We start from the raw sequence: 19031 nt of genomic DNA, 5'->3' as shown, positions 1-19031 counted from the left end.
GTAATGTCTAGCCCGCCCTTCCATTGCGTCTGCAGAATCTCTCAGAATCTCTAAGCACTTTGTACTGACCGAGGTCTTCTTTTTGTCACGCCAAACGTGACGCCGAACTGTTGAGCGCCGCCTTGCTGATAACTTCATTCGAAATTGGGAGGAGCGGCTTGCCAACACTTGACAGGATTGGTTGATTTGGCACTATCGGAATACCATCAGTCAGATCCGGCCACTGGCATTTGCAGATCCTGATCTTGATTCATTGCACTTAGATGACATGTGACTCTCAGAGCTGGAGTCCACAGACTTAAATGGGCATGATAAACCTGCAGCATCGTCTCAACAACAGCAACTCATCAATATCTCCTCTGAGGCCTTTGTTTTTACTCACTAGAGAAGTTGGAGCTTATCATATAACAATCTCTTGCCAAAGCTCCCTGGGGATGCCATTGAGCATAGCCCAGTCTGCACACTTTGAACCTAGATCACAATCTCATTGACCAGATTTCTGAGGAGTCTTTTGGCAGGCTCCTACAAACTAGCCCGACTGGACATGACTTTGTCGCCTGGGCTTTACCACCTGATCCACTTTTTTGCTGCGCTCCCCAGGCCAGAGTCATCAGCCTACACCTTACAGTATAATCAACTTAAATTTTGGAAGTAACCCATTGCCTGCAACTATGAACTGCTTTGGTTGAGGAGGCTGATCCGCAGTGATGATATGGAAACGTGTACTTTGCCATTTGAGGACATTATTTCTGGTCTATACCTGAGAGGGATTTGCATGAACCTCCGCTTATTACCACGACATACACACAAACTCTGGGTTTTGGAAGGTCAAAGACAGCAACTCAAATGTCGTGCTATTGGTGATCCAGAGCCAGATGGTGCACTGGAATTGCAGATAACCGCATCGTGCTTGAATTCAGTCGTACCCACATCTTTCCAGGGAAATGGCACTCTTGAGCTACATGTGACTATTGCCGAGATGATGGTACGTACACTTGCATTGCTATCAACGCTGCAGGTAAGCCACCTCACTTACATTGACCTGAAAGTTATTCCCCTCCCTCATCACGTGGAAATGGAACGGTATTGTTGGCACGTGACCCGGGATCATCGGACATCACCAGAGGGGAAGACTTCCAGTGGGCAAAGCCCTGGACTGGACAGTAACAGGGACCCTCAGGAGGGACAGGAGGAGGTCAGGCCCAGAGGTGAGGATGTGGTCAGTGAAGGAGTAGAGGAGCAGATGGTAGAGTACAAGGGTGACCTCAACCTCAGCACAGTGCGATGGGATAAAGGGTCCAGATGATGAGCCAGCCTGGTGTGGATGTATCAAATGCAGTATAACTGTACTGCTGATGAGACTCTAATTTACAGGTAAAAAGAGTGTAAACATTGAAACCATGACATCAGCTTTCAGTGTTAAAATCAGTGCACGTTTTGTATTTACAAGTGATTTCAGTGATCTCAGTAGTTTCAACAACTCAAGTAATCCATACATTTATAGTATGTGTAATAAATAGAATGGATGGGCACAGGGAAAAGTATTAAACAAAGGAAGGTGCAAAAAGGCATGAAAGACAAGACACCAGCTGAAATCTATCAGTAACAAAGAAAGCAATCTTGCCCCTAGTCAGTGAAATAAATATTAGCTAGTTTCAATACCAGCACCTACAGTACCAGAATTGAAAGATGCAACAAAATTATAAATTTCAGCAAGATAATAATCCCCAAAACAGGAAACTCTCAATTGGTTTTAGAAAAAAAAAGAAATAATACCCAATCCTTTAATTTCAATCCAAAAACTAAAGATCAGAGCTCATAGAGAGAGAGGCCCACAGAACCTGTAGAAGAGATGGGTCAAAATCACACCTGATCCGCCATTTTAACATATAATAATTATGGAGTTTATAAGTGAGGCCTGAGCAAAAAAAAATTGCTAGTGATAGTGATATTCTCTGTTGTTGAAATCTTCGGACATATTTGCAAACACTGTAACACTGTTTTATGTACAGTGTGCATCTTCATTTAACCCCTGAAACAAGGTTTCAGACGTCAGCAGCACCACATGTGTTCGTGAGCCTCATGTGAACACCCAAACAAGGCTGACATAGAAGAGAAGAAAATGTTAAATCAAGTAATTACTTGCATTTCCAATTTCACTGAAGTATTCTAAATGATATACAAAAAATTAAGTTAGACCTTATGTCCCACATGAACTATTTTGGCTGATGTGCTGATTTCATTAAAATATCTTCAATTGTGTTCCAAACACGAAGAAAGTTCTTCACGGTTTAAGACTACATGAGTGTGAGTAGTGTGGCAGAATTAGAATTTAAGCATTGACTATATATAATCCTTCTTACAATAAAGCAAAATATGTCCATTAACTAATTAATTTACACATGTTTTAGATTAACAATTCATAAAGCAACTTGCAATAACATCTAGTTATACTTAGTAGAATGAGCGTCTTAAGACATGAACTCCAAGTCTTCAGAGTACAAGAAAAACTGTGAAAATCTGTCAGAGAGTGCTGTCTAATAGTATTTTAATAAGATGTAGTATGAGTCTACAGATGAATTGTCACACTGAGTTTAGTGAACCATTTGAAATTAACCAGACTAGCGTATGTTGGCTAAACCTAGGTTTCAGAATACTTCACACAGAAAGTGACATTAAAGTGATGGATTGGAATTTCAATGGGGCTCAAACAACAGGCTTTTAAATATGATCTACTGTCATATTACAAACTAATTATTCAGAAATCACTTATGTGCATTCAGAGCCAGCTTACCTGCTTAGAACAATAGCATTTGTACTGGCATTGCAATAATGAATATGCCATGCTCTGATTCTTGTCAGCATGAATCGTGATAATATGACTTCATATTGAACCTGAGGCAAAACCCCCATTCCTACTGCTTTTCTGTGTTATCGATGTCTGTGGCTCCAGCAGCGGCTGGCCTAGTCCTTGTAGAGACATTTCGGAGCATGTTCGAGTACATCTAGCACTTCTCCTGAGAGACAGTATCCTGGCAAATGGCATACCCTCTTGCTATCTGTCAGCATTAGGGCCAAGAGGGCGAATGTGTGTATGTGGTGTGGGAGAATTACAAGCTTCTGACACCACATACATTGAATCTGACAGGGGGGCTGGCAGAAGAGACGAACAGAAAGGGGAATGGGAAATAAAGAGAGGGTGGGACGAGATAGAGATAGAGAGTTTGACAGAGGGCTCAAGGGATAGAATAATGAAGTCTTTAAATGAGCTTAAACTGCAGTGCCAATAAGTATGTCACAGCCTATCTTGCTGGCCACCACAACTAACAGGAAAGAGGCAGAGAGTGAAAAATCCAGAATGAGAGAGATTACAGGTAAAGGAAAACTTTTTATCTGGCACTTGGTTTGGTGCCTGGATGCAGCTTTTTCTCCAAGAACAGAAACAGCAGAAAAGGTGTCTCAGTGGATACAAAGAGGAGAGGAAATGCAAAAAAGAGATAGATCCTGCAGAAACAGAAAAGACTGACATTAACTGGGTGAGAGGATGGGAAAGAGTGTGACAAGAAAAAAGCGGGGTTGAGTTTAGAGAATAAAAGCAGTCTGTTTATGAAGATTAAGTTAGGCTGGAACCAAAAGATGAGAAGTCTTTTCTGTCTCCCTTCCCTTTCACTCAGGCTCATCCTTTCTCTCCCTCTCTCTCTATTATTAGAGTGTTCTAATAGTTACCTGTTTCTGTGTCACCAGTTTCTGAAACATTTGCCTGTCAGTTTTACTGCAGAATGGATGTGTATGTGTGTGTGTGTGTTAGCGTATGACAAGGGCCAAAATCTGAATTTGTGCAGTTCTTACAAATTCAGACACACAATTAAACTTGCTAGAAGAAGGTCAAGTCCTCTTCTGAGACATTACAGTGCTGACAATTCAGAAGAAAATTTATTGCTCAATGGCTGTTTACTATGTAGCTTAGGAGAATCAATCATGCTTTCAATTTTGTGCTCGACTGGGAAAAAATAGACAATTTTTGACATATAGTACAGTATAATTACCAACAAATGAACCTTTTCATAATCCATAACTTTAAATACACAGTATTGTCATTCGCCAAAAAAAGTGGTTTGTTATGTTGTAAGTGAACAAAGAAACACTTGGGAAAGTAATTGATTGCTTGCCAGTACGTTAGGTGGTTTTTAAAGTAGCCTTGGCGAAAGCCTGTGGCTCTCTGGCATTGTTACTTTATTTAAAAAACAATGAAATCAACAGAATCATTTACTGCTGTTTTGTGTATAGGTTTTAATTTTCATAGAATTCCAGATACGAGGAGTGGAAACGACTCATTGGTCAAAGATTTGGTCTAGCAGGTAGCGCAGAATCAAGCGAAAAAGTAATTAAAACAAATGTTTGAACAATGATGTACACAACTGTTCAAAGGTTTGAGGCTTATGGAATTATTTTTATATTTTTAAAAAGCACCAACACCTTTTTCAGGATTTTTGATGAACAGAAGAGTATAATTAAATGATAAAAAAAAATTATTTAATTGGAAATATCTTATCTTTATTTATCTTTTAACTTTGATCAATTTAAGTGTACTTGACAATAAATAAATAAATAAAACATAAAAACATAAATGGAAGTGACAACAAATAAACTTTTTATGACAATTTTATATTCTGTTTGTATTTGAAATTGTCAGTACAACTCATTCTTTTTAATAATATAAGACCAAGACTGGCCAAGTAAATATTCAAAAATGTACCTTCTGCATTAGAAAAATGAAGAAAGTCAAACAGGTCTCATAACAACATAAATTGAATAAATGATGACAGAAAAATGCATTTTGGGGGTACTATGTACTATGTTTTAAATATAGACATCATAAGCTCAGATAATTTAGTCTTATAGGAATTCTACCGAGAAATATTTGGGATAATACTGATCCTCTGACTTCTTGAATTTGAAGCTCAGTTGAGTGTCAGTATCAGACTAGTATCAGGTTTACAACACACATATTAAAAAAGGACAAAAATAGAGAAAAAAGAAACAACACAGGCACGCGCCAAACACACTAAAAGACTGCTGAAGGTCACATCCACTTTATGCGGAACCACGAGCCAATACTTCAGTCTGCCGTGTCAATATGCTGGATCTGGCTTTCAGCGCCAATTAGCATTGATTTATCACGAGGAATAGACACCTGTCACTTTCCTGCCAAGTGCACTTGTCTTTCTTTATCCCTTTTCCACTGGATCCTAATTAGTTGTCGCGGTATCTTTTTGCCTTTTTTTGTTTGTGGGTCCATTTCACAAATAGTACAAATTCAACCGTGTCAAGTTAATCCACCAATGCTATCATTTATAGCTCTATGGTCACCTACTCATCTGGATAAAAGAATCCACCTACAGACACACTATATCTAATTGCACCTCGTGTTTTCCAGTAATACCTGTTTTAACTTCATGTACTGAAGTAGAGATGTTTTACCACCTACTAGCGTATGGTCAGTAACTTCTAAAATATCAGCTCAATATACTGCCTTGGATACAGCTACACAGGACATTGTTTCATGTTTATTTTAATAGGCTATATACTCTTCCTGTGCCTGAAAACAGCACAACAAGGGCATGCAGGCTACACAAGTCTGAAATACAAAGCTAGAAGAGAGCCCAGGCAAAATGACCTTGGGCTGTAACTATAATTTACAGCACAGCCAGGCTTAATAGATTCCGACCCCAATGACAGAGCAGTTCAGGCAGACAGAGTGTTTTTGTGTGTGTGTGTGTGTGTGTGTGTGTGTTAGGCAGAGAGAGGGAAGAGTGGGAGAGAGCCTTTTTTAAACCTTATTGATTTAATAAACAAATTCGCCTGCCAAATATTTAGATTCTCAGTCTTAAGAAACAAAGAACAAATCTGAGGCTAGGTGACTTTTTCTTTAAATACTTCTATCATACTGTACTGTATATATGGCTCCCATGAGTAGAGGTATGTTTTAGTAAAACCCTGTTGAAAATGATTACCAACATTATATTCATTTAGATATCATTTTAATATAATTTTATAATTTCAACATTCACACAATATCATAAAATGTCTGACTTTACTCAATTAATAAACTTCTCAAATAACATAACTGACGATTTTTAAATAAGCAATAATAGCCAAATAATAGAAAGTATGTACTGAACAGACAAATTGAACTTAAGATAAGAACAAAAATATTCTTTAAAACATTCTGGGAAAAAACTGAGCAATTAAGGCAGTAAAGTACACGCCAAATCCATGTGTTTATGCCAATTAATATTCCATGTGCACCATGGGTGTCTTTCATTTTGGCAGAGACATAATTAAACCCATCAGGACCCAGTGGACCTTGAGTATAGCTGATGCTTTTCTTTCTGAGAAAGATAAAGAAGAAAAAAATGTCTGTGTGTAGAGGATAAAGGGGAGTTTTAATATTGGCTGAAGCAACATTATAATGTGAGGTCTTGATCTAAGAACCGTAATTATATATAAATAGAGATATTGTTTGAGAGGCCTTAATTTGGCTGGTGGTGTGCCAGAATAGCCGTGCGATTTCAGCCATTGGGTGGTGTAGGCTTTGTACTTTCTGAACAAGAGAGATAAAGGAACACTAGTCTAGGCAAAGTGCTGTTTCGTTGTGATGGAATGGAAAAATGATGCTACAGGTTACTAACATCGCTTTCTTTCTTTGCTGCTCTTTCTCTCCTCCCTCCCCCTCCACTTTCAGGATTCTGCCCCTCTGAGTGACAGTTTTCTACTACACAGAAAACCTGATCTCTGGCTCAGACACTACAATTTATGCGTGTTGCCATTTTGATGACACAATGATTACTTCTGCTTCGCCACAAAGGTCATGGTTGCACAGATTTACTTTCAAGGACAGTACCCAGACTGCCGTTCACTGCAAGCGCGTAGTAGGACTCTTACAATTCTGGTTGGTGGAGTTATTTGTGTGCGCTATTGAGTATTTACAGTGGCACTGATGGTACATGCCGTGTGTGTGCAGCAACCATGACAATCATCATGAAATAGGTGAAGAGGGTAGGCTGCTCAAGACCAGATTCTCCTCCTCTTCCTGCCAAAGGGCCGATGTCTTTTCTCAGAGTAATGGAAATGAGCGTGATGATGATGGTGCTTCCCACTTCGGACTTGTTCAAAAAAGCAATGTAGAGGGAGGGATGGAATTCACCTAAACCAACTTTAAAGTGAAACCAAAAAGCCCTCCCGAGGCCAGAGTAAATCTGGAGACAGTTCAGGGCAGGACTTGAAGTGAGATGGAGTTCTGCTCAGACCTCTTCCTCCATTACATACTGGAAAAAGGCAAATGTCTTTGTGTTATACCCCCAGTAATCATTCCCCTCCACTGCCACGTCCATCAGCGGTGGGGCAGAAACCGCTCAAGCTCGTCCTGCCAATGGACACCGTCGCTTGGTGGTTAAGCTTGGCTCCGCTACGGCCACCCAGCCGTGACAGGCGGTTCAGCACAGGAGGCGTTCCTAATCCGTCGGGGAGGACCAGAGCCAGTGGAATTCCTCACTTTGGCCTATCAGAACCCTGTGTTGTCCCGTGAGAGTCCTCCTCACTGCGCCCTGGCTACAAGAGCTCATGCGTTCGATATGGGTGAAATACATGCAACGGCTGCTACAGTTATGCCAAGGGCTTAGCGTAATCTGGACAAGCGGGCCAGTCGTTTACCACGGCGTAGCTTGTCGAGTGCACTTCAGCAACGAGCACCTCAGCCACCAGCAGCGCGATTTCCATATGCATACCTTGCGAGGGGATACATCCGTGCCTATAATGCCACCAACTCAAATTCCAACCCTCCAGAAAGCAGAGGTTGCAACAAATTCTAAGAACCAGTGGCTGAAGGATAAAGGAGGAGAGGACAAAGAAAGGCAGAACTTGAGGAGGAGAGTGTGGTGTAGGAAAGAAAACAGATGAGACACGCAAGTAGATAAATGAAGAGACCAAAAGATGGATGCGAGAAGGATAAAGCCAGGTTAAAGGGGCTGAGAATTCGAATTACAGAAGTTGTATAAGCGATTGCTGCACTGTAGGGGAGTAAAAAAGAAAATCAACAAAGCTGGTTTGGTAGTCTTGGCTGCTGGTTTAGCATTGGTGATCTGGTTTGTTTAGTTTAGAGGAGTTTGTGGTACTTACTTCAGAATCCTGTGACACCAGCAAACCAGCTAAAGGCCAGCCAGCCAGGCTGAGAGACCAGTTAAGCCAGAAAAGTCATAGAATTAGTTTTAGACCAGAAGGAAAATTGCTGAAGATCTCATATGTGTTGAAAAGCAGCAAGGGAAAAGATTATATCAAACTCCTAAAAACACACAAACAGTCTGGTTGTCAGTGAATTTTGGAGAAACACAAACTATATTTCTTTTTACAAGGCCGTCAATGTGGAAAAAAAAAAAAAAAAACATGACTAAATATGGCAGGCCCTCATAGAGAGCAGTGATTTCATCCACGTGGACGTAGAAATATAATGGTTCATTTTCCTGTGGCACGTGCATTACAGAGACAAGGCCAGCAAGTGGACATGCCGGCTCATGCACAATCCCAGTGGAGGATCAATTGATAACTGCAACAATGTATTATTCAGTAAATGTGGAGATGTAGAGGCTGCAAACTGCAAAGAGAGTAAAGTGTACAAAATGAACAACGGTGGCATGATAGAACACTTTTAAGGCATACTGTAACTGACATAGGCATTGACTGACAATTGATGTACGTCGTGAGCCTGTAGCCATGTGTATGTGTTGTAAATTAATGTAGGTGAGCGGATGGATTAATGCACAAAATATCAAAGTAATTTTATGACACACTGGATCTGCTGTATCATGTGACCCAACCACTATCAGTAAGGAATGTGTTCTGTGACTATTATGTTGGCGGCAAGGATGCTGGACTATTACAGGAGAAAAAAAATGCCATTTCAAAACCACAGAATCAATGAATAAATACTGTTTTAAAATATGTTTTGTTTGGAAAATGGATGATAAGGACAATAATGAGCTGTTCTGCAGAACATATTTTGTTTTCATGAGAATATACTGTGATGAAAAACAAAAGTTTTTGTTGAGTAAACTCAGTGTCAATGTCATTAAGTGTTAAAATGATTTTTTACTGAGTATAGAAATAGGAATTAAAATAAGTGACACTGATATTATACCAATTTAACATCTGTTTATTACTGTATCTTATTTTGCCAGCATGCTATTACCTTGACTTTATATCTATCTGAGACTACTTCAAATTTAAATTAAACAACTGACCACATTTTATGGCATTATGTTGATTACCCCAAAATTAATTTTAGACTGTAAAATGCTATACTACTCCACTTTTGCAACAGTAAACAATATGTGTAAGCGTGATTTCGAGTGTCAAATGTTAGATCAGTTTTTCTCAGCAAAAAGTGCACTAAATTGATCAAAGTGTCAGTCACAAAAAATAGTTTTTAAACCTTGCAATTTCGTAGTTCATCAGCGTTTGAAAATACCCAAAATGTAGACATTTGAATCAAATAAATGCAGCCTTGTTGAGCACAACATTCTTTCAAGAAGAAAAATCTCACCACCTCCAATGTTGTGAAAACTAACATACATTCAATTTTATCCCTTCTCACCATAAACCTCAAACTGTATTTTTGTAGTAGTCAGATTGTGCACTCAAATAACATGCGAGCTGAGCTTACACCTTGAATGAAACCAGATGCACTTAATTAAAAAGTAAAAAAAGGGACACTTTGTATGGCACTGTTACACTTGGAGTAAGATGAAAAGTTACACAAGAGTTTTTTTACCCTTCTTTTTGTTGCCATAAAGAGGCAGAAGACTTGATTGCTAAATTACTCTCCTCTTTTCCATTTGCAGTGTCCTGTCTATCTGCAGTTTGAGATGGTTGCTGAGGAAGGGCAGTGTGTGAGGCTGGGGTCGAACAGAGGAAAGAGGCGGATTGGGGGAAAGGAATGCAGGAGGACCTGTCTCTTAAGAGTGCTGATCTGGGACACAGAGAGAGGGAAGAGCTAAATGAACAGGCACAATGGATGGAGCTGGAGAAAAGAGAGAGAGGGCATTGTGTCTATGTGTGTGCGATTAGCTGTATTTTGTCATGTAGAGTACTTTGCTGAGTACCTCCTCCATTGCCAATAAAGCCCATTAAAGAAAACCAGGTGGGAATGAGGGGAGCAGATGAGTTGAGCTGCATGCGTGCGTGTGTGTGTGTCGTAGTAATGTGTGTATTGTAATGTGTGTGTGTGCATGGATGGATGGATGATTACTGGTCGCTGTACATCTGCCTTCTGTATTTACCCACACACAGCAGCAGACAGGCTTACGGCAGGTTCTTAGGAACACAGACACAATAGGCAGTTATATTTGGCCGACCAGCCAGGACTTCTGAACATTGGAGAGGAATCTGCATCATTAATGTCTATTTCAGAGTTTGCATACGTATAAATTAATCATAGCTGCTGGTAAAAGTAAGCGTGTTTGGCCAGGCTGTCCCGGGAGAGGAGAGAAGCTCAGGAGACTGAGTGGACTACCGGGTCAGAAGTTTTCCTCTTGTCAGTGGCGGACAGGACCGATGTCGACCACGATCCTAGGTACGGGAGAGGGGATAGTAGAACTAGGAGGAATGGGATTAAGAATTGGTGGGATGCTCGAAAGCAGAGATATGTAAAGTAAGAAGCTTGTGCGAATTTATAGTAAACTACTGCCTCCTGGTTGGATAATTGCGTGATTAGGAAGCGAGCCCAGCCGCGTTAATTATCAGTCGTACTCCTCCAAAAATTTGTTTTATAGCTGTATCATTTCAGAGTTAACATGCGTATAATTAATCCCATATGGCCAGCAGCAAAAGTAGCGTGTTTGGCAGGCTGTCAGGGAGGGCTCGGAACTAGGTGGACTACCGAGTCAGAGTTTTTCCTCTTGTCGTGCGGACCAGGACTCGATCGACCAGATCCTGAGTACTTACAAAAAGCCAATTAAGACAACCCAGCGAAAACCGTGTAAGCTATTTCAAAAAGCTACTGGCTTGTGAAAAGAGGAGGAAAACATAAGATTATGTTAGTTGAAATTGGAATGGTATTAGGATGATATTGTAGGTGTAGGTAGGCATGAAAATGTTGTGGCGTCTCTAGGCGGGAGTGGTCGGCGGTGGGTGCAGTAAGACTGAGAGCGGTCCACTGTATTAGCATGAGCGGCCGTCTCCAGCGGGAGCTGTATCACGGCGGTGGGTGCAAAGCTCCGGCTTTGTGATCTGCTGCTGAGCAGTGGGGTGCCGGTAATCTTACAGGGCGGTCCCACGGTGGTAGGTGCGGGGGCTCCGGCCGGCGATCCGCCACCCATCAGCGTATGAGCGTATCGCGGAGCTGCTCCGCAGTGGTGGTGCAGGCTCGGCTTTGCGATCACTGCAAAAGCAGTACAGGTGCATGGCGTCTCTTGCGGGGCGAACCGCGGCGGTGGGTGCTGTGCTCGGCAGGCGGATCCGCTGTAATGGCGGCATGGGCGGCGTCGGCGGGAGCTGTCCTGGCGGTGGGTGCAGAGCTCCGGCACGGTCTGCTGCAAGCAGTGGTCTGCCGAATGCTGGCGTCTCTAAGCGGGAAGCCAGTCCGCAGCGGTAATTTTAATGCTCCAACCGGCCAGTCCCACTGTAATAGCAGCATGTACTTAGAGCGACCGTATCGCTGTGGAATTTCTCCTGCTGGCGGTGGTGCCAGCTCAAACTTTGATCTGCGGCGGTGATCTGTCAGCGTCTCTAAAGGGCCGGTCACGGCGGTAGGTGCAATGCTCCGGCCGACGATCCACCATAATAGCGCGCCGTGAGCGGCCGTCGCTGGCGGGAGCTATCCGCAGCCCGGTGGAGTGCAAAGCTCGACTTTTTGAGTCTGCACTGAAGCAGTGGAAGGTGCGATATGCGTCTGGCGGAGGAAGCCAGTCCACAGCCAGTGGGTGAAATGCTCCTGCCTGTTGTTAGCCACTCACGGTAGCAAGTTTTATGCCACCATCATCTCAGGAAGCGAGTCCACGTGAGTCGGTCGATGCTCTGCCTGTTGGCCACTCTTGATGCGCTGATTTTATGTCTATCAGCATCCCAGTAAAGGCGTCACTGTTGGTGATTGCAATCTCCTGCCTGTTGTGCACTCTTGGTGTGATTTTAATATAATGTCATTTACAGTGGGCCCAGTCCACAATGAGTGGGTGCAATGCTCCTGCCTGTTTAGCCACTCAGTGTGAAATTCATATCTTATAAATGTATGATGGAAGCAGTCCACGGCGGTGGGTCTGTCTCCTACCTGTATTGGCCACGGTGGCGGGGTTTGCTGCTCTTGTGTATCACGAGTGATCCGGCGGTGGGTGCAATGCTCCTGCCTGTGTTGCCCGCCAGCGGTGGCAGTTGTATGTTATCATATGCAGCGAGGAGGCGAAGTCACGGCGGTGGGTGCAATGCTCCTGCGATGCTGCTGAAGGCAGTGGGTGCGTCATCAAAGCGTCTCTAGTGGGAGTGGTCCACGTGGTGCGATACTCCGGCTAGAGGCAGTCCTCTGTCGTGGCGTCTCTTGACGACACGTCGTGGCGAGGCTATCCCGGCGGTGGGTGCAAACTCCACGGCTTTTCGATCTGCAAGCAGTGGAGATGCGCGAGTGCCGTCTCTAGCGGGGCCAGTCCGCAGCCCAGTGGTGGAAACTCGGCCGACAGTCCTGTAATGTAGCATGCGCGAGCGACGTCGCTGGCGGGAGCTGTCACGCAGCGGTGGTGCAGCTCGACTTTTGCGGTCTGCTGCTAGAAGCGGTGGAGTGCGATGTCGTCTCTAGCGGGAAGCGGTCCTGGCCCAGGTGATTGCAGGGCTCCGGCAGAGCGATCCACTGTAATAGCAGCAGAATGACCGTCTGTGGAGCTGCCGGCCCGATGGTGCAGAGCTCCGGCTTCGGTCTGCTGCTAGAAAGCAGTGGGGTGCAGTGTGCGCGTCTCCACAGGAGTGGACCCACGGCGGTGCAGCCGCCCGCCTCGTTGGCACTGCGGTGGCAAGTTTGTATACGTCATCTCAGTAAGGGCAGTCCCCGTGGTGGGTGCAATGCTCCTGCCTGTGTTGGCCACTCACGATGTGAGTTTATACCATCATCTCTGGCGGAGGCGGTCACAGCAGTGGGTGCAATGCTCCTGCCTGTGTTATACTGCGGTGGCGAGTTTTGTAATACGTCATCTACGGCGGGAGGCCCAGTCCGCAGCCCGGTGGAGTGCAATGCTCTCCTGCCTGTGTTGGCCACTGCGGTGGCAGGTTGTATCCCGTCATCTGCAGGCGGGGTGATCACGGCAGTGGTGCAATGCTCCTGCCTGTGTTGGCCGCTGCGGTGGCGGGTTTGTATATTAGCGTGTACAGCCAGGGCCCGGTCACGGCCCAGTGGGTGCAATGCTCCTGTCTGTGGTAGCCACTGGTAGCGGAGTTTTGTATGTGCTATTGTACTCTGGCGGGAAGGCGATCCACAGTGGTACAATGCTCCTGCCTGTAGTTGGCCCTCTGCGGTAGCAGAGTTTGTATCACCATGATCTACAGCGGGAGGCCCAGTCACGGCCAGTGGGTGCAATGCTCCAGCCTGTGTTGGCCACTCGCAGTGGCAGGATTTTGTGTGCTATGCGTGAGCAGCGGGAGCGATCCATGGCCAGTGGGTGCAGTACTCTAGCTAGAGTAGTCCGCTGTTAAGGCGGTGGGGTGTATTAGCATCTCTGGTAAAGGCCCGATCCTGGCGGTAAAATTGCAGTGCTCCTGCCTTGTGTGTGTTAGCCCACTGTGGTGGCAGGTTGTATAGGGGTCATCCTACAGTGAGGTGGTCATGGCGGTGGAGTCACGATGCTCCTGCGCTTGAGCTGGCCACTGCAGTGGCGGAGGTGTATATGGTCATTTGCTGCGGGAGCAGTCACGGCCCAGTGGATCACGATGCTCCTGCTTAGCATTGCCACTCCTGTAGATTTTGTATCTGACGTCTATCGCGGGAGTAGTCATGGCGGTGGGTGCGATGCTCCTGCCAGGCCTTCACTGCGAGTGGCAATTTGTATATAGTCGTTTGCTGCGGGAAGGCAGTCCACGCGGTGGATCACGATGCTCCTGTAGCATTACCACTCCTGTGGCAGATTTTGTATCTGACGTCTATAAGCGGGGAGCTGACCAGGGCGGTCGGTGCAATGTTCACCATAGAGTATGTCTACTGTGGTAGCAGATTTTGAATATGGCTGTTTTATAGCGGGAGCCGTCAGGGTGAGTGGGTCACGATATTTCCTGCTTGAGTGGCCGCTGCGGTGGCGGATTTTGTATTTAGTCGTATACAGCGAGAGCGGCCGTTGTAGAAGGGTGATGACGTGCCTTGGGTGATCCTGCGGGTGAGTAGGATTTGGAGTTCTGTTGGGACTGGATTAGGGTCTGGAGGGCTTTTTGATGAGTGGCGAGCTGGTCTGAGCAGATGCCTTAGCTTTGTATCACGTTAGAAGACCAGCGGCCGAGGTTTGGATTTGCTGTTGGGAGAGACCCCTTTTCTCTGCTGCAGTGGTGGCTACCCCTATTCTGAAGGAATGTGTAGGAGAAATTTTTGATGGGATTCGAGATGAGATAGGACTGATTTAGTGCTTTTGGAACCAGAATGTCGAGATCTGAGGTAGTTGGAATCATCTGTAGACAGAGAATTAAGGTGGAGTTTAGTTTGGGATTTCCTGTATTGGAGAAAGCTAGAAGTGTTTGAAGGAAAAGTAGGGAGTTGGAGGTTAAAAATATATATAAATGCCCATTTTGGTCTGAGTCCGTTTTACTTTGTTTTGATGAAAAAGGATACAGTTTAGAAGTATTGGTCTCGTGATAGATAGGTGGAAATAGTGTGGGAGTGAATATTTGGAGTGAATCTGGAGTTGACCTGTAAAAATTCTGAACATCTGAGAAGCGAAAAGGCCGGAATGAACATTTTTACGCCAGAGTCACAGAGCGAGTATGGATAGAAGAGTAGCCTCTACGGAGAAGGTGGATATGCATTTTGAGAGAATTTCGAGGGTGATGGGCATCCTTGAGTGGATCGGGAGGGATGCCTTCTTTGGATCCCTTGATTAAAGTAAATCTGAGCATTGGTTATTTGAGGTGGCGATGCAGTGGATGAGTTATGGAAAAACTGGATGCCACTCCAGTGGCCCTTAATAGAACTGACTTTTGGAGGTTTTGAGGTGTTAAGAAAGGAGATGAAAAAGTGATGGATAGCAGGGGAAAAATCAGGGAATTGGAGGTTATACCTTGCCTGGAAAGATTTAAAGCATTTCCAAGCGGTCAGGTAAGATTACTGAGTTCCTGTAGAGAAACTGCTTGTAAGTTAGTCGAGGGGAGGCTTCGAGGAGGATGTAAAGGATGGTTAAGCTGGGATATTAGTTGTAGAAAAGCACCTGGGTTGCATGGGGTTCAACCTGGTGCCCAGCATCCTGCCATGGATTTCTGCAGGATCACAATAGCACAGTGGAGTTAGGGGCGGGGGTGGGAGGTCGGTGCGGGCGTTGTTTTGAGGCATAGGAAGAGGTTAGCAGTGGATACTGAGAAGGGGTGGTAGGCGGTAGGAGTTAGGCGGGAGGTAACTCATGGGAGAGCTTGTAGAAGTGGGGTTTGGGACTCACAGGCTATAGCAGGGGATCTAGGGAAAAGAGTGAAAAGATAGGGAGGAGTAAAGAAGAATGGGTGTGTGTGAAGATGGTGGGGGTCAGACCTAGGTTCCAGACTGGTATGAAAAATAGGGAGGAGGAGGAATGGGAGGTGGTGCGGCTGGGATCGTCAGTGGGCATCTGTGTGCCTGTGCACAGCACCACTATAGCTAGCTGGGCTGTAGGAACAGAAATGGGCCGAGTTAGTCCTGGAGGAGGAATGGGAGCTTGAGGCGGTAAATGACGGACCCAGTGGATTGGGAGGCTGGTTGCCAGGCATGGTCACTTGCACGGGAGGAACTTGGGCAGTACTGTTGGTGTGGGTTCAACTGATCCAGCCAGACAGAGTGGGTACAGGCTAGGCTGATGGCTTGTAGGGGCTGGGCAGTGGTGCGCTGCGTGGGTTGTTTGCTGGAAACTGGGGAAGAGCTGCTGGTGTTGGGGTCCTGGGCTTTGCTAGCAGTAGCTAGGAGCCTGCGCCTCTGTTGGCGGAGGCAACTCTGAGTGGGCCGCGGCTTCTGGGTCTTCCCCTGGGAGAATTACGGCTTCTTCTAGTTGTTTCCTTTCTTTTGGCTGGAGGAGAAATGTTTGGCTAGCCTGTTTGATAAGTGAGTACGCGAGAAGCTCGCTTTATTGGCCTTGGCGGGAGAGCGGAGATGTCGCGTTTGCAGTGCCAGCGCAAAGCGGAGGTGTCCATTTGTTGCGGATGGAAGCGGAAGAAAAGGCACCACGGTAGGGAGAAGCTGGGGAAGCTTGGGGCGTCTGGCGGAGTGGAAGCGGCGTGATCTTAATCGGCGTTGGCGGCGGATAGTCACTCGCGTTAGTTTCTGCCTCTGGGGCGAAACGGCGCTTTCGTTTGAAGTTCCGGAGGCGGGGCGTTAGGCGTGCTTGCTCCAGCTGGGAGTGTCGTGGAGGGCTTCGGTGTCCTCGATTTGCGTAGGTTTTCTGGCGATTGGTCTTGTTGGACATGCTGGATACCATGCTGGAGCTTGAGATATGAAGTAAGCATGCGAATTTATGGTAGACTTCTCTTGCTCTGGTTGGATAATTGCGTGATTGAGCGAGAAAGCCAGCCGCGTTAATTATCAGTGCGTGCTCCTCCCGAAATTTGTTTATAGCTAAACATCATTTTCTGACAAAATATGTATTTTTAGAAAATGTTACAACATGCAGTCGTTGAGCTGTGCCGTAGTCTTAAAGGCTCAGATTCCCAAAAATCATTTGCAGCCCGGTTGCTGTATGACTCACTTTCTTAAAAACAGCTGAACCTCAAAGTGGTCAGTGTTATTTTAGTTCTTTAGCTTTTACTATAGTACTATATCTTTGGAATTTCCACAGAATGGAAGTCATAAATGTTTGTAGCGATATGAGTTTAGATGAACTATCCCTACAAAATGAACTTTCTTTTTCACCCAATTTGCGTAAAAAAACACAAAACAAGTGAATGGCAGCATGTATAGTGATCTGTATTTACCTGTCCCGGATCCCAGTGGTCTATATCATTTGAGAAAGATTAAAGATGTGTGTGACCATGACTGGGTATGTCTGAAGAGATGGGCCAAAAAGATAAGAAAATGTGCTATTTCTCACCCCTAGTCCCAGAGTAATGCGCGTCAGTTTGTAGCCTAAAATAAAGACATCCAGCTCCTACTTTACAAGCCTGCAGCGAATTCTGGCCCAATTTGACTAATTAAAACCAGTTTGATTGATGTTTACATACACAGTTTATTCTTACAATGTTTCTGCACTCAGCCAAATCAAACACATAAACTGGTTTTATCTCTAATAGGCCTGTGGCTACAGAGAATGGCCAGAATGAACTTGTCATCCAGGGCAGTCTCATAAAGAGATAAAATTACACATAGCGATTTATGGCCTTGCACCATAAAAGCGTCACTCTGGTGACATTAGCACCTCGTTTCAGATGATTCCTTCAGACCTCTGCAGCGCATTATCAGGTCTCACGAGAACAAGCGCCAGGTATAATCATCATGTTTAGATGAATCAAAAAAGCAGTTTGCCAAACCTTCTCCTTATTCCTAACCCTATAGCCTCACCCAGCCAGGGCTGTCAGTCTGTCAACGCATAGGTAGGATCCTTTGGTTACAACCTTCGCAGATTATATTACACTAGGACAAAATGGCAGATGCAGTTGCAATAAAGAAGGACAATCTGCTTGGCGACAATCTGTATTTATTTACTTATGGAAAATATCTCTTTTTATGTACAAAGGATATAAATTATGGGTGTGAAGCGTCATAAGGTATGTAAAAAAAAAAAAAAAAGATGGCATCTTGTTCTGAACAGGTGGAAACACAATAACAGCACAATATTAACCTATATGAGTTTTTGTTGGAAAGATTTACTGCTTCAGTTTGAAGAATTTCAAATATTTAGCCCACTCACCCATATTCTTCTATATTTAGTATAATTGTTGGGACAAAGGCTGTACTTAATTTGTCAGGACAGGACAGCCATCAAACCTCCAAACTTCATCTCATTACGTAGACGTCTCAAATCTTCAGCAAAGCACTACCGTTGCTAGAGGCATAATTAAATTTGGCCATTTGCAGTACAGCATTCATGATATTACACAAATGGATTCTAGGCTAATTAAAACCTCTCCAGTTGACTAGACTTCCAAGGCTAATGCAGTTAACTTTGATTACCTAATTGGTATGCATAATCTTCTGAAATATTGAGCTAATATGTCAGTTGTATGTGTTCATGCTATTCAAATTTACTGTTGACTTTTTGTTGGCAATTTGCCAGCAACACAAGCCCTGTAGATTAGTCTGGAACAACTTGTTGGCATGGCTAACAGTAATGCCACCTGGTTTTGGCTGCAAATTGGGCTATTGACTGTCAGATGACAAGATTTGTTGCAGTGATTTATAAAGACTTACTTGCAACAAAGAAAGAAAACAAATCCGTAGATCATACTGATGGCAGGTGAAAGTGAACATGGTGTACATAATGGAAGGTTAAAGCCTATCAAAAGCCCAGATAACCTCAGAGAATAAAGCAATTTGTTTCTATTCCGCTCAGAGCATTTGTTTACTCAGCTCAACAAAAGGGCTTTTGGTTTGTTAGCCCCTGTAAATAAAGTTTTACCCCCCCAAAATCAAGATTCCCTCACCATTCTCTTTATATGTTGCTCCAAACCTGAATACAGTAAGAATTCTGTATTTCCTGAGAAGTCAGAAATTTGAAATGACTTGTGTAAGCAAATTATGATGTCTAAAGAAATTTATGTAAAGGAAGTTCATCCAAACATAAAAAATGAGTATAATTTCATTAGTTACTCACTCTCATGTCAGTACAAACATTCTCTTTTATTTTCTA

General features: G+C 44.2%; 2 pseudogenes; one reads left to right on the top strand and one right to left on the bottom strand.

Annotated features, from left to right (window-relative positions):
• Window positions 1–19031, bottom strand: part of LOC122348674 — a 161619-nt pseudogene that overhangs the window by 57335 nt on the left and 85253 nt on the right.
• LOC122348385 lies at window positions 4–1306 on the top strand (annotated as a pseudogene).

Source organism: Puntigrus tetrazona, chromosome 7 (assembly GCF_018831695.1).
Source record: "Puntigrus tetrazona isolate hp1 chromosome 7, ASM1883169v1, whole genome shotgun sequence".
Classification (NCBI taxonomy): Eukaryota; Metazoa; Chordata; class Actinopteri; order Cypriniformes; family Cyprinidae; genus Puntigrus; species Puntigrus tetrazona.
The sequence above is the reverse complement of the archived record's forward strand: the minus strand, read 5'-3'. Positions and strand labels throughout refer to the sequence as shown.